Here is a 26,948-nt window from a genome sequence, read left to right as displayed (position 1 = left end):
GAACTAAACAGAAGGATTTATCTTATGTTATCTTTCTCAACTTTCAAAAACAAATACTTTTGCCATATTTATTTTTCTTTTGATTTTTCAATGCAAAACAAACTACCAAACTAGTCTATGTCTCACCCTCGTCCACTGTGTTTGTTTTGATCTAGTCATGTTTGCTCACGAGAAATTCTGCATGATCCCTGGTCATTTGGGGAGTTGATTTGTGAACATACTCTGAAAGTCTTATATCAACATCTTATGTAGTCAACAACTAAATGTCAAATCAAATAAAATACAATTCAGTAATATTTCAACAACATATAGTGTCATTTTTCTCTTTTTAGAGCACACCATGTGACTCTATAAACTCTGGTTCAATTTCCCTCTGGCTCACTTTCTTCTCTGACTTCTTCACTCACTCAAGTCTCAGTGCTCATCATAATGCACAGATCTGATTGGCTGAGTAGTGTCACGTGTGATATTTACAACACATGCGATTGGTCTGAGTCTCCAGGTCTGCTAAAGCAGTACCATGAAGGCTAGAAAAGCTATGCCGATCAAAATAGCAGCAGCCTGTCGAAATTAAATAATTCTCCAGAGTTTATCGGTTATAGGTCCAAGTCCACAAAGGACAACCCAACATTCCCATAACATATCAGTCCACTCAGGCTTTAGCAGAGCTCAGTAACACTGAGATTAATAACTGATCACATTGATTTATCAGTCTACTCAGGCTTTAGGAGAGCTCAGTAACACTGAGATCAATAACTGTTCATCACATTGATTTATCAGTCTACACAGACTTTAGTAGAGCTTAGTACAACTGCTTATATTGATTTATCAGCCTACTCTTTAGCAGAGCTGACTGTAACATTGAAATTAAAACGCTTTTAAAGGGTAAATGTAATTTGGACTGCAGATGTTTAATTTCTGTATTCTGAATATGTATTCCTAATACCTGTATTCCATCACATCCCAACCCTGGTGTTAATCATTCTAAAAACTTGCCCAAGCAAAATATCACAATGATGAATAACAATAAGACACAGCTGGATGTGTGACAGTTTATTAGGACGAATAATGTTAAAATAGCTTTTAGAGCAGCAAAAACTCTGGGTAATAGAAACTCAAACTGTGGAGTGGTGATGCCCATTAGACAGCAGGGATCCAATTTCAATATCATTTACTTTTCTAACTTTTAAGTTTGTCACTCTTCAGTTTTGACATTTGTTCACAACAGTAGCTGTCTAGCTAACTAACTTACATTTTTACATTATTTTGATGATGTGTTTACATTTTAGCTGTGTTCATACTGCAGATTGCTCAGTAAAAGGCATAGAAGTTGATTAAACGACCTCGGTTGTCAGCTCCAAACGGTTAAGATTTCCTAACTGAAGATGCTATAAGATAACATCCATCCATCCATCCATCCATCCATCCATCCATCCATCCATTATCTTCCGCTTCTCCGGGGTTCGGGTCGCGGGGGCAGCATCCTAAGCAATGAGGCCCAGCTCTCCAAGGGGGATTCCAAGGCGCTCCCAGGCCAGCTGGGCGATATAGTCACGCCTGCGTGTCCTGGGTCTTCCCCAGGGTCTCCTCCCAGGTGGACTTGCCTGTGACACCTCCCGAGGGAGGCGTCCAGGAGGCATCCTAACCAGATGCCTGAACCACCTCAGCTGGCTCCTTTCGACGTGAAGAAGCAGCGGCTCTACTCCAAGTCCCTCCCGGATAACTGAACTTCTCACCCTATCTCTAAGGGAGAGTCCAGACACCCTGAGGAGGAAACTCATTTCGGCCGCTTGTATTCGCGAACTTATTCTTTCGGTCATTACCCAAAGCTCATGACCATAGGTGAGGGTGGGAATGTAGATTGACCGGTAAATCGAGAGCCTTGCCTTATTGCTCAGCTCTTTCTTTACCACAACAGGCCGGTAAATAAGGATGAGATTTTCTTCTGTGATATGAATTCGTAAAAAATCTTTTTTTGACCTTCATATCTTAATTAAGGATAAGAAGACTCTGCAAAACAGCCCCTTTAAGATGTGTTCCATTATTTGGAAAGAATCCTGTGTAACAGAGTTCCAAACAGAGCAAATATCAGTCATATTAGTTCAGACCACTGTACTGTCATTCATTTCATAAAACATCCCATGTCATGTAGCAAATAGTGGCATAAGCTATTCATAAAAACTCAATTACTGTCTTAAAAGTGTGCCTTTCAGAGCTCATGCACATGTAATAAAATCCCAAATAAAGATAGATTTGATGAATCTAGTAGTATATATTTTTTAAGAATTGTAAAAAAAAAATTTAACTGTACTTCACACCATTCTTATGAACTTCCCAGTGCTTGTCTTAAGGTTCTTTGTAGTTTTTTTTTCTTTGAAAGCTTTTGTGAATCCTTCTCCAGTTCTTTTGTTTTCCTCAGCTGTGAGCTTTTTGCAGGTAGCAGCGTTTGTAGATTTATGGTCAACTGTCTTTATCCTCCAGTTTTTTTATGCAACAGTACAGTACATGCCGTGTCTCCTTCCTCCTGTCAGCCCCTTTCCCATGGAACTGAGCTGCAGCTCCAAGCTTCTAGCACCACCTGAAGTGCATTACTCTTCTCAAGCACTTGGTGATGAACCTCTGAACTTTGTTTTTGATGCTGTTCCATGATACAGCCAACACGTAGAGTGGTGAGACAGTGCTCCACGCGCAATAACTTTGAGAGGCGTTGTTGGGTCATCTCCATAGCCTTTACATCTTTGACAACACCATTTGATTTCTGTGGGATTGCTATTTTGCATCACTAATAGGGTGAACCACTTCATATCACTACAAGAGATGCAGCACATAACTGACATAACTGACTAGAATCGACACTTCAGCCATGAATCTTCAAAAAATCCAATCTGCATCAAAGCGCCCCAAAGTCACAAATCACCTTCCTGTTAAATCCAGTGCAGACATTACCTGACACGTTCAAAGACACTCTCTGTCTTCAGCTAAGCAGAGAGGAATGTTCCGCCAGCTTATTCTGTTTCTCTTACTATAAACCATAGCAGAGGAATGGTTTTCTTCTCTGGACAACAAAGCTGAATATTGTACACTGTGTATGCGTGTTTAGATTACTGTCAGGCTCTTTATGATCACTGGAAAGAGGAAAGTTTCTAGGTTCTAAACTTGTTGTCTCTGTCTGCGATGCTGCTATCTTGTCTTTGTTCCCTCTCGAGTTTGGTCAGTAAATGATAAGTGGGAAATGTGTAGTAGATTTGAAGTGGAATTCTTCATTCTGTGACAGATACTGGACAATGTTTCTTGTGTACATACTTAAAAAAGGGTTTTTGTTGATGATGTGTTTTGAAGTCTCTTAAATATCACTAATCAATGCAAAGGCTTAGTGCTAGGTAGGGCCACTACTTTACACCAAACCATTTATAGCTCTCTTGGCAAGAGGCTGTAATGGTGGAGGAGTTGGAACATGCAGCCACTGTTGCTCTCACTGGTGAAAACTGTAAACTGCGTTCACCTTATTTTCATGTTCACCCTGCATTTACATGATTTTCATCTTCAGGCTAAAGTGAACCCCACATTCACATGATGGAAACAATGTTATTGAATTACTGAAAGTAATAAATACAATTCACTTATATATCTAAAACAAAACGCACAGTTTCTTAAATGGGAATAAATCTTTCTTTGGGGTAAAATTTGAACAAATTAGATGATTAAATGTTGCAATTGCAGTTAACTGCACAGAAGAAAATGTTTAGTCATGATTATCTATATTATGGCTTGATAGCCATAATTTATTCTGTGATTTAGAGATGCCTTTTGCACAGTACTGTATGTTTTTTTTGTTTTTTTTTAGAGTTTAGAGTTTTAAATGTACATAAACCTTTTTTGCTACACATGTGAGTGACATTTTTTGCCATTTTTCTGTGTTTACTTGCTATATATTCTTCTTTTGCGCTCCCAGTTCTCACTGGCTGTTGTACACATCTGTTCAGATTGAGTTATTGACCAGTTTATACTACTTGATTACACTCAGAGTCGGGTTGACAAATGAAACATGTTTGATATACTCCAACTGGTCTGAAACACCATCAGGAGGCCAAAAATGTGAGTTTGTGCCCCTTGCACACTGCTCGATTCTCTCTCCAACTGTTGATACCTACTGACCCAAAAATCTGCAGACTAGAGCCAACTAGCACCAACTTGGCCAGACTGAGAATTGGGGCTAAAATTGAAGTAAACGTCATGTAGTGTAAACTGGCTTTAACGGTCACTCCATTTTTGCCTGAAATGACAAACCCAAAGTAAAAGGACTTTTTCTTTCACTGTTTCCACATATTTTGGGCTACATTCATGATCTCAAGTCTCTCAAGTCTCATTTGAAAGGTAATATTCTCAGGTTGTTTTCCTAACCAGTAGAATAATTGTGTGAATTACTGACCGAGTAACAGAGGCTAAAGTGGAGGAGCTCTGCCTGACTCAAAGATCTCTAAACTAATCTCTGACTCTTGCCATGTCACAAAAAGACAACAGCATCCAAACCAAAAAAACTATTCTACTTTCGAGGAAAACTTCCCCACCAGAGATGTGAGAAAAGTTAAGTCTGCATTTTTGTTTATATTTTTTGCCTATACTAGGACATCAGTACATACTGAGACATATTTACAGCCAAGATGGTAAAATGGACATAAGATGTTTTGCCTCCCAAGGTGGTTTTTGTTGAAAGGACAAAATGGCTCTTCTCTTAACATTTGGGTTGCGACTCCTGCTCATGCTCAAATGAGCACCTTTTTTATATGCTACTTACAAGCATTGCAGTTTTTGGGCCTTATTGTATTCTCAAAAAGCATGATTGTTAAACTCAGAATCAAAAATCGTAAAGAATGAGAAAATAAGATCATTACACCCCTTTTTTATTTAAGTTTCTTCTTAAGTTTCATATTTTTAGTTCTACGACAGTCATTATTTCACTGGAGTAACAACACTTGTACTGGAGTATGGCTTCAGACTGCTCACCTCTGCATGAGACTCACTGACTGACACTGATTTGTAGCTGTTGTTGTTTCTAAAGCAGCTTTTCCAAGTTCCTTTTCTTGGTTCATTTCAGGTCAGAATTGAAAAATGCTTCAAAAACAGAAAGCATTGCTGATAGCACATTCTTAAAAATAACGGTTCCTCAAGGCTCCTTAGTTTAAACATATGGTGCTAGGAAAAAGCTTTAATAGGTACAGAACCTTTATTATGTGAAAGCTCTACAAACTTTCTAAAGGTTCCTCACATGCATTTCATTTACAAGAATGGCTCCAGTGAAAGGTCTCTGTGTGATTTGTTCTTAAGAGGCTCCAGTTCTTAACCCTTCTGGGTACACTTCATGGAGTGGAAGGGATAAGTCTACGTATTCTACAGCGCTCAGTCTGATTTTAATAACTAAGGAGTTGCTTCAGTGCAGAGAATCTGAAAAATGCAAACACAAACAGACATGGAGAGACTGGGGGGATGTTTTAAAGGGTCTGGATCAGCCTTATGGGTCTCCTGATGCTGAAGGGGTTTGAAAACATGACCGCTGCTTGAGCTTAGACACGGCCTAACAGTCACCTGACCTAACAAGGGACAGGGAATATTAATCGGAGAAATCGGACCGGAAAGCCGAAAAGTAACATTCCATTTTTCATAGCTCCTGTTTTGACATTTAAAACAAATCCCTTAGCGAACGCTTAAAGACGGAAACAGACAATTAAAAAGATCGTTAAAAAAACTACTATATATTTGACTGGAACACGTAGGGCAAGAATTGGTCTGTCAGGTCTAATCTGCTTTGTTTCTTTAATTCCACTTGAAGCAATGGGCATGGGAGCATCTAATAGACCTTATGGAAAAACAAATAATTAATAATATTGCTGTGATTAAGATATTGCTCAACGATAACAATGTTCACACACAAAAATCGCAGTGTAATCGCCCTCAATCAAGTGACGTGCCAGCACAAACATCTGACTCTTCAGTAAGCTGGAGGAGGAGTCGCTGGCTAGGCCACAGCTCAGGGGAGACTTGGTTTAGCACTAGAAACCACAAAGCCTGGGTTCGTTATGCAACATGAGAGCTTATTTTGACATTATGAAAATGAAGCTTCTGAATAGCTGGTAGGAAATTAAGCAAAACTTTGCCAGCTTCGAAGCTGTCGCTCGCTGTAATGATATGAGTTCAAGCCAGCCACGTTTAGAGCTTGTGTGTTTAACACTCAGGCTAAGCATTTCATTCCACACAGCATTTTCCAACCTTTTATTACGTTAAGAGACTGAGATAAGAGGCTGTCATTAAAACATCCTGTTTTATTAATCTCTTGAGTGTTGCATGATAAGGGGCTCATGGAAGAACACCTCAAATTCCTGGCAAGGTGAAGAAAAGTGGACATAGATATTGAACAAAGTTTTTTCTTGTGCTGTGTTTGTTCACCATGGCTGTATTATTCTTTTAGACACGCCCATCCGAAATGCTCATCAATATCGCTTGACAAGTTAGGCTGAAGCATGGAAATGATGTTTATGCCTTCACAGACTGATATAATCAGATAAGCACACTTGTTCCCATGTGATAAGGGCTCCTTAAAAACAGTTTAGTGGGAAATGGCTGCAAAGTAGTGCAGTGACATTGTTTTGCTAAACCGTTCTGTGATGACAGCATTTATTTACTAAAGTGGGGGAGGTGGTAGTGGTGGTCACTGCTGAAACTGTGACAATAAATAAAGTTCACAAAGTTTGGGGGTCAAATTGTGCAAAAAAAAAAAAAAAAAAGTAAAGTGTGGAACCGGAGCTTCCAGTTGATCAGCTAGCAATAGGTTTAGGGTCTGCCAATTGCATGAGACTTATTTCTTAGATTAGACAGTAGCCACAGTGTAGTCCATAAATAACTGGATAGTGAAATGTATTTAATTTTTTCTCTGTATTCTAGCACAATGGGAAATGAAAGTGAAATGAATGATTAAGAGCTAAACATACTAAATGTTCATTTTAATTTGAGGGTAATTAGATCTATACTGGCGGCACGGTGGCGTGGTGGGTAGCCTGGGTCCGGTTTCCCGGCCGGGCGACCAGGGTCCTCTCTGTGTGGAGTTTGCATGTTCTCCCCGTGTCTGCGTGGGTTTCCTCCGGATTCTCCGGTTTCCTCCCACAGCCCAAAGACATGCAGTCAGGCCAATTGGACGTGCTAAATTGCCCCTAGGTGTGAGTGTGTGAGTGACTGTCTGTGTCTGTCTGTCTGCCCTGCGATGGACTGGCGACCTGTGTGTATCCTGCCTTCCGCCCGAAGACTGCTGGGAAAGGCTCCAGCACCCCCCCGCGACCCTGACGGAGAAGCGGTTTAGAAAGTGGATGGATGGATGGATCTATACTTCACATAGGAATCACAAGTACTATTCAGTTGGGTTCAGTTATACATGCAGAGGTGGGGCAGTGTAATTTTATATTTGTAATGTTTATGAGACATGCAATAAGAAATAATCAAAAAATGATGCTCAGTAGCTCTCTGAACAAGTAGAACCTCACAAAGAGCTAGTCTAAAAGCCCAGGGTTTATACTAAGCTAATCATACCAGAACAGGTGTAACAAGTTAGTATTCAGGACACAGAGAGCGGTGATTGGAGCAAGATGGAGGGCTAAGAATCATGTGATCCACCTGGGGATTCTGGGAAATGGAGTCCCTAGAGACCTCTGAGCCCGAGGAATGCGTGACGCATACCATAACATACCAATTCACACAGAATTAATATAACATGGGGGCATATTTACAGGTCAGTAAAGGGAGCATGCAGTCACTACACATTTACTGACGTGGATTTGGACAGGGCTGGTGTCACTGAGAAATACCAGTAATAAAAACATCTTGAAAGGCTGCTAGCCTTAGAGTCATTAGTTCTGGGATTCAGAGCCAAAACAACAATAATTTTGCCATTGTTTAATTATTAATGGACTGCTGTGTACATGGACCATATACTGAGTTAGAAAAGAGCCCAAAAAACAGACCTTACATATTTACAAGGGTTATGTTGTGATTATTTAAAGGTTTTCATTGAGATAGTAATAAACTAAATATATGCAAAATCATCATTTATAAGGTGCTCTTTGTTGGGAGGTGGCTATCCCAAACAGTAACCCCTAAGTTCAATCTGTGAAAATAATACTTAAATACTTTAAGTTAAGTCAAAGTTTATTTTTAGGGAGTTTTTTCTTTGCCACTGTTGCCACTGGCTTTCTCATGACAGCTCTGATCTGCATTTTTCTGTAAATCTGCTTTGCAACAACCACTGTTGTAGAAAAATGCTATATAAATAAACTTTGACGACTTACCAAGCATAATTAAGGTAAAGGGTTACTTAAAGGATTTCATACTACAGTCCAAGTCAGTTAAAAGTCTGAAAGTGTTTTGCACTCTGACTTTGAACCATTTCGGTTGAATGATCCATAGATGTAAATGACTGGTTGGTATAGAAATGTAGCTGTAGTAAGAACTGGCATCTGAAGAATAACTTCTAACAGCATCTGCCAATGTAACAAGATTATTGTAGCTTTTTTCCCCATTTCAAAAATCAGTCAGCTGCTCTTGTCCTGCATCAGTGAGTCAGCTCTGAGTGCGACTTTAATATTTCAATTCTAGTAACTTTCTTCATCACTTTTCCGCTCTCTGTTCTCACTTTTCCTGCCTTCCGTCTTACTGCTTTTTCACATCAAACTCAGACAGACTCTTCCCTTTGTTTTTGGACTATTTGGAAGGCACCCAAAGAGCTCACAGGTGCAAAGCGCTGGTGTCTGACCTACACGGCAGTATTTTAAAAGGGCTGTGTAGATTGTCTGTGCGTTATATAGAAGCTGACTTTTTACAGGCTTCAACGATCAATGTCTTTATCACAATAATATATGCACATTTCTACTTGTTCAAATTCTTATTCAGTCTAAAGCAGCACCACTGTAAAATGATTTATCTCCAAAGTGGTAACCATGGTATTCCATGTCATTTTCATACATAGCGAAATGATCATACAGTGTAAAGTGCAACTGTTGTTTTCAAATGGTATAAGAAAATCTCAGGAAAGGTGCTGGGTTTAAAAGGCACCATCAACAAGCTTGAAACCAAACATAAAATAAAAGTTCAATCATGATGAGATAGCAGTGTAAAATTAAACAAGTTCTTTTCCACCAAAACTCAGTATAAAAGTGTTATTTAGTCACTTAAGAAAACTGAATTTGTGATTCCGCACATATTGCAGCTGAGTCTCAGCCTACTTTGTACTGCATCTTCTCACGCACATATATCTGATCCCTTAGAACCTAATCAGTGTTTTTCTGAGGGTAAACATTCTTTCACAGCTGTGCCTGCTGTTATTGTTAAAGGAAGTCTCCCACCAACACGTCTTCAGGGAACCTAATGCAAATTTATCTCTGGTTTTAAAGGAGGGAGGAAAATCCACAAAAAACTGGTCATTTTTACTCACACTGTCAGCAGCATTATCAGTGTGATGTGCATCATGTACATGATCTGCGAGGCACGTGACACAATTGTGCGGCATGTGTGCTGCAACAAAACACCTGTTATTGATCTGGCAATAAAGAAAACATATTACATGTTATAACCCTTGCCATTTAATTTATTACAAACAGTACAGAATATAACAAAATATCAGGAGCTTGCAAACTGAAGCTAAACTCAAATGACAGCAGAAAGCAATGACAGGTGAGCAAAAACTAGCTTGATAGCTTGCAACTGGCAAAGGCCATGCCAGCTATGTTGCATGGGAGCGGGAACAAGCTACGAGCAGGGAAGTTGGAGCAGTTTTTCAAGCCTCTAACCAACTAACTAGCTGACAGGAAATTTGGAGAAAGCGTGAGCAACCATCCCCCCCATATTTGATGACAATAGAGGCCGATGACAATAAGAGCAGTGGAAAAGTTGCACTGTTTCTAACTGTGGTAGGAAAACCAGTGCCCTGGATATATTCAACAGCATGCAGCTAATGCTGGAGCACCAGAAAGACTGTGTGCTGGTAATGGAGAGATTTGTGCAATTTTGTAGACTCACCAACTTGCTGATATGTGACAGTATAGTGATGGGTGTGTGATAAAGGGCTGAGAGGAAGGTCACTCAGGGAATATGATTTAACAAATTTGTCAGGCCAGAGAACCAACATGATAAGCATGGAATGTGGTCAGTGGAAGGCTTCCATAATGAAAACGGACTGTGCATCAAGAGCAATGGGAAAGTGGCAGAGTGATGAAAAAGGACACGACGAAAAAAAGGGAGAGTGCAGAGAACTGGCACTGCTCATGCTGTGACAGTAAACACAAATCACAGCAATGCCCACCATCTGGCAAGGAATGCTGAAAGTGAGGCAAACTGAATCATTTCACAAAGATTTGCAGACAGTGCAAACAGCAGAAAAACTTGCACTGTGTCGAAGAGAACAACAAAGCCTTGGGTAATCTCTTAAGAAATGGTCTCAGGAGCAGGACAATATGAGCAATAGACTGCTAGGTACACAGTCAACAGAATGGACATTGCCTTAAAACTGGACACTGAAGTACAGGCCAATATTCTTTCAGAAATGTGCTGGCACTGGTTAGACATTGAACCACATGTAAACAATGTTCTTAACAGGAAGGATATGATGTCCATCGTTTACAGAGCATAAAATCCTGCATCTCCACTCAATCTTTGTGAAATCTGACTTTGTGGTGCTCAAATGCTTATGCATGAGGAACCAATGTGCATTTTTCAGTGTTCATGGCCACTAAACTATGCATTTAGGCTACTGTATCAGCTTTATAAAGAACAAGCAGGCAGCATGTGTCTGATTTGGTATATCAGACTTGGTACATCAGGCCTTCAGCTGTTTCTTTGTTCCACATGAAAAAGCAACTGTTGCTGTGTTGATCAAAGCTAAAATGCTGGTTAAAACCACACAAATTAAGTTTTGGTATTTCGGGCATTTGGAGACGTCTCTGGTGGAAATGTACAACTGCACACAATGGCTCATATTTGTTTTAGAATAATAGAATTACATGAAACCTGATCTCAGATCAGAGTTCTTACTTTTAAATACTTGATAAATGGAATGTGTGGAAGAAAGTTTCATAGCATCAGTTGATGCTTTACCAGAGCAGACGAATCTGAAAAGTGTGAACATGTTGGAAGTGTATTCAAAGAGCACTGGGTCAAAACTTGATGAAAAACATATCAATAGAGGATCTACTATGTCATCATATCTTCATGAATACATAATTGATTTTGCATTTGAGACATAAAGATCAAGCAAAGAGCTTCTTTTAGAGCTTGTACATGTCATGTTCATGCGTAAAGACGTAGGACTTTTAAATGACCATTTTAGGCTGTACAGTTTACAGGGCAACTCATAGCAGCACAAATACACTATATTTTAATGTTGTTTTTTTTTCTCTTGACCCAGTAACGCTACTTCCTTTAGTTTTAACGACAAAATCTTACGTAGTGCAGCTTTAACTAGGCCAAAGTTTGGAGCCAAAAAAGTTCTTGAATGAAATAAAAGAGTGTCAACATTAAAACATACTCAAGTTTAAAAGTGTAAATTAAATGTTTTAACAGATAAAAACTGAAGAATTTCGACATGAACTTAAATGCTGGGAAAAGACTGATCATCTATATCACTCAGACAAGTCTTCCTGCACTTAAACTGTCTCAACTCTTAAATGCCTGTAAAATTCTCATGAACACTGTAATAAATTTGGCATACACAGATAATGTAATATTGTTGTAACCATTGCATTCTATGGGGTTATCACTTTATCTCTGTCCTTTAGCAGCTCATGCTTTTCATATTCCTCATGCTGCAAGTGTAGCGTGGTGACCATTATGCAATTTCTTGCCTTATTAGCATAGTTGTGTGTAATTCAATGACATAAATTTAACTGGATGCTCTAATTCAAATGCATGGGAACTTGCCTGATTGTCGAGAAATAAAGGAAAACAAGAGCTGCTAGTTCAGAACACACTTTCAACATATGAGAGGGAAGAGAACTGGAGTTCAGACTGGCTTGAGATCTAGGTTGAAAGGCTGGAGCCCCCTTTTTGATGAACAGAGGTAGGACTGAGAAATATAACTGGGAGAAGGTGGGAAGGTGGTAGGGTACAAAAACCTCTGCATGGGAAATGGAAGGTAGAACTGGAAAGGTACACAGTACTGTGCAAAATTCAGAGACCGATTCATCAGAAAAAAGGCAGAAAACATATTTAAGTGAAAATCACACAGAGACTCCAACAACTACCTACACTCTGGCTTTATTACAGCTTCCACTCTTGTTAAGAGACTTGCTTTCACGTCCAAACGTCAGTCTTGATTGCATTTTCTGCTTTTCACAATCCCAAACATATTCAGTGATGTTGAGGTCTGGACTCTGGGGTGGTCAGTCCACTGTTCTGAGAACAACAGCAGCTTCTTTATGTACATTCTTTACAGCTACACATCCATTCAGACTCATAGTGTTAAGTTGTCTTCTCACAGTGAAAAGATAGACAGAAACACCTGTGGATTTTTCGGATCTGAAACAAGAATTGAGCTTGATTCTCTCCTCTTTCTCAATGCTGAAATCTTCAAGCACTGTTTTTCTGATGTTGATCGTTTTGGTGGTCTGCCAGGTCTTGGCGTTATGTTAGTTGTTACGATTTCCTGAGATTGTTGTGTCCCACTTGCATGTCCCGTTTAATTCAGAAATGCCAGTTTGGGCTGTTTTTATTGGATATAAAGTAAGTCTCTGAATCTTGCAGGAGGATGTTGTAGGATGTTAGTTTGGAAGGAGTAGGAGCTTTGGGTATGTCCTCCTCCCAAACTATCCATCACAGTACTTTGAAGGTCAATATGAAAATATAAGGAGAAAAAAGATATTTTTTTCTCTCAGACAATTGAGTATGAGCAATTTCAAAATAAGCAGAACACATGACAACTATTCAATTTAGAAAAACATATTATAAGAAACAAAACTTTAAAAGTAGATTAACAATACGTTCAGTTACTTTAGTATTTTCTAACCCTGGTAGAACAATTTAGAGTTTAGAACAATGACCTTCACACTAAATCAATCATTTCCTCTTTGTCCTTGAGAGATGACACAGTCAATAAACGGTGGGGCTCAATTATCATCCTGAACACTAACGAATCATTCAGCCACAGACACAGCCACAAAGGAACCAAGTAGCATTCAACAGGAAATATCATCTAAAGCCACTGAACCATGAGGTCATTTGTTGCCATAACAGTTATTAATCCTAGTGGCCGGCAAATGGACATTGCACTTAAGCTGTGCAGACTGCCAGAAATGCACAGGGCAGAATGAGTCATAGCAAAGAGCTCTGTGGTAATTAAAGCAGTCTTTGAGAACATCTGAAACACAGTATCTGATGAACAGAAAAGACGCAGGGATGATTAATGCATCCAGGGCTGACTCACTCCCCAGTGATGAAGACCACTGATGCTTTCAACTGTTTGCAAAACTTTGCTAATTACCAATAGTTTCTCAGAGTAAATGTCTGATATATAATATTTTCTCAGATATTTATACCAAAAGGCCACCAAAAACTTGTGGATTTGCATAATTGCCTAACTAGTGCTGTTGACTGAGTAGACTGGTGTAGGACATTCCTCTTAGTAAAAATATTAAAGTAATATTCCAGCATTTCCAACTTAATCTCTATCTCTTGCATCTGTAAAATATGTTCAGTTAGCACAGACAGTTCAAGTTGAACTTGAAAGTAAGAGCAGAAAAACGCAGAATTGACTGATCTTTTGTCAGAAACCAATGAGCAGATGCTGAAGTCCATCAGTAAATGGTTATATGAATAGTTCTATTTTTGAAGACCTCTTTAATAAAGTCTTCAGTAAAATTTATTTGTAAATTAAGATGTATGTCTGTAAACATAATCTTTTCACAGATGGGACTAGTGTTTGAAAGGAAAGAAGGTATGGCAATTTATTACTAGCTACTAGCATAGCCTCCATCTGATCATACACAAATGCCAGAAAATCTCAAGGATAGAAAACATAAACACAACTGCATATTTTTCTGCTCCAGAGTCCAAAAGTTGAATGAATCATAAAGCTTACAATAAACTTAGAATAAAAAAAATAAGAATGTAACCTAATATATCTTTGATAATACATTCTCTTTTCTAAGGTCTGTATTTTTGGAATTCACTTGTTTCTGTATTGATTTTCTGTTTTATCCACAGAATTCAGATACCAGTTTGTACTGTAAGAGAGTTTCAAGGCAATGGTGTGACTCACTCCCTGCAGAAGATGAGAGCTGGGTTGTGTTTTCTATTGCACTCAACCTTTACAGTAACACTACTTCATACTGAGTCTCATTTATGTATTAATGGAACATTAGTAGCTCTGACTTGATATGGTCTCTGTAATAAATAAAGAGTACCTACACCAGTGGCCATATTTCTGCCCATGTGCTCTTTGCTAACTCCACTCATCAAGGCTACCTTGAGCTCCTCTTCCTCGCTCTGGGTAAGAAGTGTTAGACTATGTATAGAATACCCTTCAAAATGAATGGTCCTCTTGGAATAAAACTTATATTGCCATTTTTTTAACAGATTTTAAAAATGGCAGCTGCCATTTATATTATGTTAAAATTTTATGTTGAATGTAGAAACAGAAATGCTCTATAATTCTATTTCTGTATAGTTCTTCATACCTCAACAACAAACTGGACCTCAGAGTGCATCTGTCTACATGGGCAATTGCATTTTCACATTCATCCAAACATCCCTGACTTAACCATTCAGCTAAAAAGGCTAACCTCCGCATGTTTTCTACTATTTGTTGTTTGTGCTATTTACCTGTATAAATCTTATGACAAAAGAAGGACGTCAGAAGACGTCAGAAGAAGATTCTAAATGCTATATTGCTATATAGTCTACTTTACATAGCACATTAATATTTTTGTTGACTCAAAGCCAGTCAGAAAGTCAGTGATTGAGGTTTTTCTCATGTTTGATTGTTGTCATTGACCATATTTTTAAACTGATATGCCAAAAAGGTCTTAGAACAACTGAGCAGCATGCATAACCCAAATTGGTTGAACAAACATTCCAGATGCAGTGTTTTACCAGAAATCATCTCGAATACATCTTTGACCACAATTAGCTTAATAATGATGGGCTAACCAGGTGTAATGAAATGTAGATGGAAATATGTATATTGGTAAACTAAATATAGTCATAGAGTTGATTAATCAGAGCACAATAAATGCTTGCCACCAGTTCAGATTTCAGATAATGGCTAATTACAGTGCATACTCTACACATGTCATATCACATCTAACCACTGCATGATTGCGTGTTTGTTTTCATCTCTGCGAGGGGGGGGGGGGTGGTTTTGGGAATATGCAAGGACAGCAGCCAACACTGCTAACGCTGCACATGTGTTTATTCTGCAATCGCTGAACTTAAACTCTATGAGGGCGAATTATGAGAACATGCACTGTAAATGAAAAAAAAAAAATGAAATGGTTATGCAAATGCAATTAAACTTACGCCTCCCACGGCAACAGCAGCAGAAAGGGAATATGTGTTTGTGTGCAATTCACTGTAGCAAAGTTACAATGCAGTTTGCATGATGACAGATCATAAGCATTTTCTTTACACCAATATTTGTAACTTTTACTTTCTGGGTGTAAAAAAGAAAGGACTTGGGAAAATGTATGGAGTTACCTCTTTGCATTCTTCATCCACACGTAAACACGCTATCATGTGCAAACTGATGTTGTTGTCTTCAGCATATTCTTTCACCAAAATATTTACCACATATTTGGAGGTAGCAAAGTTGTCATGCGACCACAAACAGATGTTTAAAGAGCTTACTGCTTACCTAAGCAAAGGATTTCAAACCACAAAGAGAAAATACTTATTCGTCATGCTAACAACCACGTCAAGCACTACGGACTCCAGAAATCTCACTGCATACGTGTAGCACTGGCCAGGTGCCTCACACTGCAAACAAAGAAATTACCCTTTGAAAACACCACTGATGGTCAGATGGATGGGGCTGATGGAGAGATTGTTGTGAGACCACATTCAGCCAAGCAAGTGTAAAATGCTCTAAAGTATTTCTGTAGCGAGGTGAAATTATTCAATTTGAACTCAATCCTTGTTAATCCCTGTCATAAAACTAACTGTCAAGCGGAATCTATAATGGCAACTTAAAGCATTAAGTGCACAGTAGCAGAATAAAGTTATTACACACTGCTGAGGTTTGACTTCTCTTCCCTTTGATGCTTTATACCAGATTTTCTGCCCACAAAATACTCGCACCTCTGACAAGGTAGATGCCCTTATGAGGTAGAAGGCTTTTGTTGATAAAAATGTGATCAAGTGAAACGTCGTAGCTCAGATCAGTGTTCAAAATTCACTCTTCACATTTTATCTTTAGGGCATCAATTCAAATGCAGTCTAAAGTTTGAAGACACCTATTCATAGAAGCTTTCCTTGATTCTACTACATTTTAGACTTCAAACGAATTGTGAAGACACTAAAACTGAAATAAAGCATAAGACTGTATGTAGCATTGGTGCTATAACAATTGTTGTAGCACAAAATATACTTTTTTCTGTACTTAGGTTAAAACAACAACAAAAAAAATGCTTTGACAAATTTTGTCGATAATAAGTGGGGCCCGCATAGCTCAGTCATTAGTGCATCAGGGTTTCAAGTTCAGTGACTTCAGTGGAGGTGCACCAGTCAATGACATCTAGCTGTGCATACAACTGGACTGTATGGGAGGGTGACTAGAAAGAAGCGACAGCCAACCATGTCTGGAGTTTGCCAGCTAAAATGTGAGATAAGGTTTTGTGGTCAGATAAAAATGGAGATTTTGAAGAGGTGTGAATTGTTTTCACAGCAGGGGCTTCTCACCCCTCCCTATTCAGCACTTATTGCTTGTTAGCAGCCCAACACAGAGTCACAACATTTCACACACAGGCAGCCAACAGTGTCCTAGTTAATCTGATAACAAAGTTACAGGGAAAAGGTTTATTTGATTATATTGATTAATCAGAGTTGATTTCTATTCTGCTGGAGGATTGGCCGCTAGGGGGGCTGCAGAGAGAGGTTACATACAGATCTAAGAAGATCTTACATAAACAAATGGAAATAGGCTGTGAGATAAAGTTACATGATGTAAGTCTCATACCTGGGAATTTTCATCTAACCTCAGTTGTGCTGAGAACCATCACTTTGGTCAGGCAGCCTGTGGGCATGTGTTGCTCTTCAGTTCAGGGTAAAGATACAGTGCAGGTATGATATAATAAGGCCTTTCCTTTTCAATCAGTCTTTCATCCAAAGTACTGTTCTTGAGGCTCTCAGTTGTCCACAGACATGTCAACTTACCACTTTTTCCACAGCTTTTCTTGTAAGGACTACAGCCATGTCCACACATGTCCTTCATTATCAAGAAGAGTGGGCCTGGGAAATCATCATAGTGAATGAAGAAGCATTTCTGTGGAAAGATAACAGAAAAATGAAAACATTATTGCTTCTGAAATTATATGAACCCACTGACAATATGCAATACAGTATCAAGTCTATTCATATTCTAGTGCTCTTGCTCACTATTCTGTTGACACACACAGACTAGCATACACTCACACTGCAGAGGCTCCAGGCTGTAGTGTGAGTACTGAACTAGTCACTGTAAAACTGAAACAAACATGGGAAAGCCTATAGAGGCACAAGCAGGAATTAGCACTATGCTAGAGGTGGTATGTGAATGAACAAAGGCTACCTCTGAGGGGAATTAAAATGTTTCTGCATCAAACAATACTATGTAGTAGCATAACAGCGCCATCCATTACTGGTATTAGTCTCACAAGTCACACTTCCACTGATTGGCAGTTTCATATAAATATTAGTTATGTGTCAAAGAAAGTTTCTTTAACAAAATGTAACATAATGAAACATAGCATAACATAGTACAATGAGGTAGAAGGCAATGTGCTATAACATAACATAGTTTAGCACAATGTACCGTAACATAGGATAACATAATGTAGCATGACATAACGTAGCATGACATAATGTAGCATGACATAACATAGCATGACATAGTGTAGCATACCATAACACCATGTAGTATAACGTAACATAGCGTAACATAACGTAACATAACCATGTAGCATAATATAACGTAGCGTAACATAACTTAGCATAATTTGAGCAGAAACTGTTTAAATTTGAGTAAATAAATATAGTGTTTTTTAAACTTACACAATTGCTGACATTTATATTGAAAGTCCATTTTTTATTGAAATAAAATAATAAATGATAAAATGATAGGTATAAGTGTTCCTCTTGCTTTGTTGCTGAGGTACCTATGGCCCAGATGATTTTGTCTATTTGTTTCTTTTTAACCCTGTTTTTTATTGGAGACACTTCCCCCTTCCTGGTATTGAAGAAGCAAATGAATATCTGTATGTTTCTATCACAGTGAAATTGCAGCGTTGTGAACGCTACATTATATACACTTATTCACAGTGTTTTCTTTACACCATGAGCAAAGTAAGAACATTTAAAAATATTCTGTTGTTAAGAATAACCGTTGTCTTCTCCAACTGCCTTCGAGACCATGTTCCTCTTTCCTACTTAGGGCACTGAAAAGCATTGAGTGATTGTATATTTTGGGTTTTGACTGGTTGTAGTATAGAATCTGAGCATTTTTCATCCACTCGTTAATCAGTATTGTGTATTTGGGCTGCTATTTCTGTACTACTGGAGTAATGCATGCTATTTTGAATCCATCCATTGAGTTTAGAGGCCCTTTGACCAGCTGTACTATCATAGCATCCCAGACACAAGTTTGGATAGTTAAGTAATGCATTTTCTGACACATCTGTTACTCAAGCTTTACATGCTAAGCGACCAATTGTTAAATCAACAAAGCCCCACATGATACACATTAAAGCTCAACATGGTTGAAGCAGATGTTCTGTCATTTGCATAAGCGAAGCACATTCTTCGTGTTTATCACGGCACGCAGGAGTGGAATGATACAATACGTCATTACTACAGACCCGAAGGGCAAAGCAAACCTTTCCAAGTATGATTTTTAAAAAAATGTGCTGATTGACCGCTGATAATGCCAAAGCTCTAAACAGGTAAATAAACAAAGTGTAGCATGCAACTTACAAATGGAATCTTGCTGGCGAGAAAGGACTGCAACTTGCTGGGTTATCTTAGCTTGCCTACCGGCCTATGGGCACACATGCATTCAGAGAGCATGATAAAGAGGAAACGTCAGTGCTGTCTGACAGTGTGCAGAGGGAAGTGGTGAAGTGACATTCACCTCATCACTGTCAGAGTGCAAGAAATTTTGTTTTTACCAAAGCATGCAAACAAACAAATACATTGCACTCTGCAAAGAACAATCCACATATAACAAAATTAGAAATTATACAATGGTATTTTTTAGAAGAGAAGGAAAAAACCCTAAGTTTAAGGATTCTTTCTCTATTTAGGGTGCCTTAGACCCCCTGTTCTTCATCTCAGCCCCCTTGAAAATGTTATTCTTTCCCAAATAAATTAAGATCCTTTACATTTTTTGATTAATTTCTCTTTGCTGTTGTTGCAACATTGCAATATAACAACCAGAAAGCTCCTTCAAGTTCCCCTTCTTCTGCAATCTCGTGGTTAGGACCATGTTGAAGGTTCTGGCATGAAACTTTACATAATCAGTCAGTGCTGAGTTTGAATTACCAGCGAGGCGCAGGAAAAACCTGATATCATGTCATAAGGACCTGGATATTGTGCAGCCATTTATTACTCAGCTTGATAAAATTACACATCTATCTAACCAAAAAGAGGAGAATCGAGATGGTGACTTTTCAAACACAAGGCTCATGTTTAAACCAAAAAAGCAGGATGTGTATCTTAGGCAGCAGGGAAACATATAGAATTGCCAGGTAGATGAAGGCAAGACAGTGGTTTGAGGCAATATGAAGAACAGATGACGTTTCAGTGTCCCTGTGTTCATTAACCCTTCATGGACTTAACAATATGGTCAGCTAACTAGCAGAATGCTAGCTTCATCACACAGATTTTTTAAAATTCACTGCATGTCATTTTGAGCTATTTGTATTGTCCAATTTATGATGATTTTATTTTACACAGTCTAAAGTGCAGGTCGCAAGAAAATACAAAAATTTAGCTACTATAATATACAGTATAAGTGCTATAATCCATATATATATATATATATATATATATATATATATATATATATATATATATATATCAAAAGGAGATAAAAAGAGCAAAAGTAGATCTTCCCCTCAGCAAATATACACTCACCAGCCACTTCATTAGGAACATCTTGCTAGTAAGTTCTTCAGAACTGCCTTAATTCTTCATGGCACACTTTTAACAAGGTGTTGGAAACATTCCTCAGAGATTTTGTTTATTAATTTGAGTTACTGTTGTCTTTCTATCATCTCCAACCAGTCTGTCCATTCTCCTCTGACCTCTCACATCAACAAGGCATTTTCGTCCACACACCTGAATGCTCACTGGGTATTTCCTCTTTTTCGGACCATTCTCTGTAAACCCTAGAGGTGGTTGTGTGTGAAAATCCCAGTAGATCAGCAGTTTCTGAAATACTCAGACCAGCCCGTCTGGCACCAACAACCACGCCACGTTCAAAGTCACTTAAATCACCTTTCTTCCCCATTCTGATGCTCGGTCTGCACTTCAGCAAGTTGTCTTGACCACCTCTACATACCTAAATGCAGTGAGTTGTGGCCTCGTGATTGGCGGATTAGCTATTTGTGTTAACAAGCAACTGAACAGTACCTAATAAAGTGTCTGGTGAGTGTGTGTGTGTATATATATATATATAGATAGATAGATAGATAGATACACCAATGGAGGTGCACCACAAGCTAAGCTAGTAGAACACACAGGCCTAATATAAATCAAGGCTAAAGACCTCTTTACCCAAAGAGGCAGACGTTTGTTATACGTCTCTCTAATGTTTGCTCAATCCGGTAACAACATGGGATTGAAATTAACTCAGATTTAACTGCTTACAAAAAGAGTATTCCTTTTTTTTCGTGTTTAGCATGAAATTGTGTTTTCTCTCAAATTTTCTATCCAAAACTTAAGAATGAAACAAGAGTAGCACCGATTCCAACAATGAGCAATGAACTTAAAATTATAGTCGTGTATTTTTTAGTTCCCAGAAATAATTAAGTCTTCTCTGAAGCTCTAGAAGGCCCTGAGGTTTCCCTTCTGATGTTGGTGTCAACTTGACATCAAAGTTGATAAAAGTGGCATTTATAACAGACAAATTATGCTACCCAAAACTTAATTGGAAAGCTAACATGCCCCTTTCTGTAAAATGTCCTTCAGAGCCTTGAAGCTGAAGCTTGAAAGTACTTGCTAAGTTAGCTCAGTTGACTATAGTAGCTTTGCCAATAACTGGATGTGTTAAAATTTTACCAGCATCTCTGCATTTGACAAATCAGAGTATCATCTATGTTTATACGTTTCAATCCAAATGCTTGTGTTGAAAAATTTTACAATCCTAATTTTCACAACTTCAGAAACTCATCACAACATTTGATACCAGCCAGATAGAGAATACTAGAAAAAATGAGCACATGCAAAGAGAACTGTTTGCAAATCCTGACCACTGCAAATGTTTCATTAAGATTGAAAACAAACTTGGAGCTCTTCTTTTTAGGTATGACTACCACCTGAAATTTATACTTTTTGAAATTCTACATTGCATCTTCCTACTGAAATGGAAAAAGCAGCTCAGCTCCAAATTCTACACTGAGGTCACCCAGGCACTCTGTCTAAATGACCTGTTGCCTCATAAAGCCTCTTGCCATCGCTACTCAATTCAAACTCCTTTTATCAGGGCAGTCGAGCAGGTAATTTCAGTTAAAGCAAAGTAGCGTCCCTGTCCCAAAATAGCTCCTGTATAAAAACCTCCTCTGTGGCCTAATGGCTATGCTTTTCATGATATTCAAGGCCTTTCTCTGCCTTATTCTGAGTTTAAGGGAAACATGAGACAAAACAATATTGTTACTTCAACTCACAGGAATTTATGGGCAATAATTCAAAAACACAAACCCCTGGAGGATCTGCGAGGCCACTGGAGACTCCACAAAACACAGACGGAGCAACAAACAAACTCGTACACATTGCAGGCAGCTCACACACATCCCACTCAGCTGCTCTTACGGTCACAGCTGAAGTGACACTCACATTCCGCAGGCCTGCCATTTCACACACTGATGATTCAGAAGGGTCACATATATTTACATTTATCTCTGGTATGAATTTGATCTTAAAATGACTAAATCGTGTAGCCCTGAATTTCCCTACTGCAGTATTGGTTTGTTTTTCTTGGCCCTATCAGTACCCTTAACTATTTTTGGCTAGGATCAAGTGTGGTATCTGTTCTTATCAGTTTAATATCTGATACGTCCTCTATATGAGGACTACATATTAAATTGATTATTCTGAGTATTCTGAGTTGCTCTATCTGCTTCACACTTAGGGGGCAGTCGTGGGCTGGAGGTTAGGGAACCAGCCGTGTGACCGGAAGGTTGCCAGTTCGATCGCATTGGCTGACAGTCCATGACTGAAGTGCCCTTGAGCAAGGCACCTAACCCACAATTGCTCCCCAGGCGCCATGGATAGGGCTGCCCACTGCCTCCTAGTCTGTGTGTTCACTAGCGTGCATATATGTGGGTGTTTCGCTGTGTGGATGGGTTAAATGCAGAGGTCTAATTTCACAGTGTGCAAACACAGGGACAAATGGTTGTTAATTCTGTTCTATTACACCATAACCACTGTACTTATCTTGTTAAAAGCTGACCATCAACCATATGGCAATGTGGCAAAAGTAAAGTGAGATATTCATGGTCTGAAAAGACCCTTTAGCCTGATTTAGAATCAATTAATTACTAGACTTGGATTAATATTCACTCTACGCCAGATGTAACTTTGTGTCCAAATTTTCCTTTAGTTTAGTGCTGGAACTACAAGGCTAACATTGCTAACAAACACTGGAAGTCAATAGTCACCCAAATTGTTTCTATAAATGCTTAAACCTTCTCTCAACCTGCTCAAACCACATCCAGGACTTTGTTAGAATGAACAGACTTGCTGATGTGGTTTGGTGGACTGCAAGATTTACTGTGAGCTATAAAATGAATAAGGCTCACGATGTAGCTCAACACAGCAGACAACCCTTTTAGACAGCAGTGTAGTGGTATGGCATGCGAATGCTACGGATTACAAGATTTATGTTTCTCCTTATAAATAACTGTTAAGCTTGAATTTTCAAACTGAAGTCATATGTTTATGAAAAGAAACAACAAAAATTGTGAACATAATCTGTCCATTTGCCCACATAGAAGGGGGGGGGGGCACCTAAAATGACTGTTGGCAGTGTTGTGTCTCACTGTGAAGTTTTCTTCATTTTTATAGCTCACAGAAAGTCTCCCCCAATCACACAATGCCATCAACGCTAGGAGGGTGAAGGCTAGAACAGGCTTCCTCTGAGACCTGTCAAACCAGCCATTGCTTCTTTTTGAACTGCCACTCACATAATGTCAATGGACAGTCGAATGTGCTTGGAGGGAAAGCGCCAAACGCCAGATCTGTTATGTCAGCTAACAGGCGCCTGCACTGACTTCCATCGCATTGAGTGATGGGGGGCCATCCTATACACCCAGACAGAGCAAGGCCAATTATGCTCTCTCGGACTCCCTGCTATGGACGTCTGTAGCATCACCAGGGATCGAACTTGCCTGATGATAAGGCCAATGCTTAGATGGCTGCGCCACTCAGGAGCTTCAACTTCATTCTGAATGTTTCAGCTTTCTCAGTCATTGTAGAATCACCTACAACTCTGAACATGTGTGTATTTGTTCAGATATTTGGTTACTTCTCACTGTGGTTATTACATCTAGTAGTTAAATGGATTTCACAAAGACTTACAAAAATTTCTATCAGATTACAGCACCAGAGTTCAGCTCTGTTTGCCACTGAGACAAACCAAACCCGCTGAAGTTCTACCCGGATAGAGTTGCTAGTAGTTGGACAATGCCAGCGACTGAGACAAGTTCGAGTACAAACACCACACTGGACGGGACAGATCCAACTTGAGAACTACAGCCCTAGTAAGAAAGTAATAAAATGGTCAATTAATGTATATATAAAGCCTGAACACACTCAGAGACCTGTATAAGTGGATAGAGATCCTACTTCAATGCTAGCGGAGTTCTGCTTGTTGTCTTAACTCTAACATCAAGTGGACTTCAATAAATGACCACAATAAGCCATTTGCTGGATGAAACTCTGACACAGTAATATTGGATGGGTAACAAAAAAGAGGGATATATCTCTTTGAGCATACTTAATCCACTCCTAATCACTAAATGCTGTTTATAGTCTCAAACCCAACAGACCATTGCTGTAAAATGTCATCTTTCAACATGCTTTGTGCTGCGGGCTTTGTTCCCATTGCATGAAGCAGTCATGTTTATTAATAGAAGAAATGAGTTTGTTAGGATATTATATCCCCTTGATAACTGAAGCCAAATGTTTTGGAATAGTTTGTTTATGCAGGAAAAATGTACTATTAACTGTGTTGTAAATGAATTCATTCAGCATATGTAAATAAACACACGGATAAGAGGGGTTTGGGGGATCCCAGCATTAGCCCAGGACCTTTTGTTTCGTTCAGTAAATGAAGGCAAGCAAGTGTTGTGACATCAGTATCACGAATCATCTTAAAAACAACAAGATAGTGAAGCATATGTGGCTTATAAACCTCTAAATATAATTGTGTGTTTGTGCTATCGTGCAAGCCCATGGTTGAGATTACAGAAGAGTTTGCCTCCACATTATACAACACTCATATACACTTGTGCTGACACAGAAGGCCTCCTTGTATTACTATCTGGCCTGCGTGTTATACATTTGTAGCTGTGGCAGCTGCTTTTGATTAGCTGTAATTGGATTCACTTGTTTTAATTTAAAACTCTGGTGTAGACTTGTTTCACAATGCATTTCAGAGCATGATCATTGTTAACCTTATGACTAATTTCTCCTTTAGATAATTAGGTGGGTGAAAATGCAGATGGTGTTCACACTACAGTATATGTTCTCTATCCAGTCTACCATTAAAGCACATTTTCATTTGAAATGACTAAAACTATTAGTTCTCTCAAACAATGTACTCAAGGGGAAAAAATACACTTAATTATTAAATTCACTATTTAAAAAATAAAGGTTCCTAAAATGTTATTGGCTTGCACTTTAGTTCTAGGTATTGGTATAGAATTTTTCAATTATGTGGAGGTTCTTCACTCTTGCACATCCACTGAAAGGTTCTTTAGGGAGTGGTTCTTCTTTGGCAATCACTGCAAGGATCCCTTTTTTTAGCGCTGTAGTCCAAGAATCCATCTACTTCACATTCCTGCCAGCCGGTTTTGTCAGTTTTAGACATTCTTTAATATAACATTTTATTATGAAGCCACTCAGCGGTGGCCCTATCTCCAGCTATGCCACGGTCATTTGTGGCCTGGAGTGCATGGGAGCAGAACTGGCCTTGCTCTCTCCCGATGAGTCCCCCCATCTCTCTGCACAATGCTATCCCATATGGGTGTCTGTTAGCTAATGTAACAGAATTGGCAGTTAGCATTCTCCTCTAAGCATGTGAAGTTGTCCAGTGATGCTGCATTAGTGGCAGTTTGAAATAAACTCTCAGAAAAAAAGGTGTGAAACTGTCGCTGGGGCAGTACCCCTCCTGTCACTGAGGAGACACCCTCAAGGGTACATCTCAGTACCTTTAGTCAGGGGACATAATTGTACCATATTCTATTGAAATTATATTTTCTATTTTAAAGTATTAAGTTATGTAAAGGTACAAATATATACTTTTCACCTGGTAAAACTTATTTAAGGTACACAATTGGACCTTAAAACCGCTGCTTATTATTTAGATTGTGGGTCTCATCTGGGTCTCATTGCTTAGGATGTTGCCCCCACGACCCAAACCCCGGAGAAGCGGAAGATAATGGATGGATGGATGGATGGATGAATGGATGGATGGATGGATGAATGGATGGTTTGTACATTGATGAACGAAAGGTGCACTTGCACAGAACTTATTGATATTAGCTGCACATTATTTCCTAAGGGGTAGTGTGTAGAGTGTTTGAGGTGTTGCAGCATGATAGTACTTCTGCTCATCTTAAGTGAATTATAGAGTGATATCAGCTGCCAATAAAGATTTTAATAGTGGCATCAGAAAAGAAAAAGTGGTATCATGTCATCATCTAACCTTGACCTTAGTAGCTTGGTAGTGTCATGTATGGGAGAAAAAAAAATGAAGCCACTGTAACAACTGGTAAATTTCTACAAGACACTACCTTCAGTTCCTTTCATTGTCTCTATCAAAGCAATGGAGGTGTGACAATGAGGTTTGAGATTAATGTTGCCCTCCTCGGCCCACCCCAGGTGATAGCATAACACAATAAATATAGAAATTTAGAGATAAAGGAGTGTGGCCTAGATTTATGACTTAAAGAACCAAAATAAATCAAACCAAAATCATCTTATGTTTAAACAGAAACAGCTCCAAACACTGCTAATACAGGCCTATTATGGCAGAAATGTGTTTATTTGCACATTTTCATCAACCTTATGTGAGCATCTAGATGCCTCACCACTTGAGTTAGCAGCCACTCAGAGACAATAGATAATCTAATGTTTGAACAGGCATCCACCGTATTTTTCATCTAACCTCTTTTGCTAATCATAAATGAACTATTAGTCCATCTTTTCCCTGAAGAACACATCCTCTTCTACACCAATACACAGTAGACCATTTCCTTCCTATATTACTCCTAAAAAGTAAACAGAGA

The 26,948-nt window shown here is 38.8% G+C and overlaps 1 protein-coding gene and 1 non-coding gene across 6 annotated transcripts in view; one reads left to right on the top strand and one right to left on the bottom strand.

The window, feature by feature from the left end:
• Positions 1–26,948, bottom strand: part of myocd (myocardin) — a 142,306-nt gene that overhangs the window by 106,762 nt on the left and 8,596 nt on the right. For 4 of the 5 annotated variants that reach the window (XM_017693139.2, XM_037544412.1, XM_037544413.1 and 1 more), the window contains exon 2: positions 17,398–17,506. The gene's annotated coding sequence lies outside the window, so the exon portion shown is untranslated. Of the gene's footprint in view, positions 1–17,397; positions 17,507–19,191; positions 19,250–26,948 lie in introns of those variants that run through there. The other variant, XM_017693138.2, reaches the window with a different exon arrangement.
• On the top strand, positions 22,405–22,590 carry LOC119265049. The gene has a single exon (XR_005131371.1). It is a non-coding gene; the product is annotated as a U2 spliceosomal RNA (small nuclear RNA).

The sequence above is a fragment of the Pygocentrus nattereri genome, chromosome 13 (genome assembly GCF_015220715.1).
Source record: "Pygocentrus nattereri isolate fPygNat1 chromosome 13, fPygNat1.pri, whole genome shotgun sequence".
NCBI classification, from domain to species: domain Eukaryota; kingdom Metazoa; phylum Chordata; class Actinopteri; order Characiformes; family Serrasalmidae; genus Pygocentrus; species Pygocentrus nattereri.
Note: the sequence above shows the minus strand (reverse complement) of the source record. Positions and strands in the feature narration are given on the sequence as shown.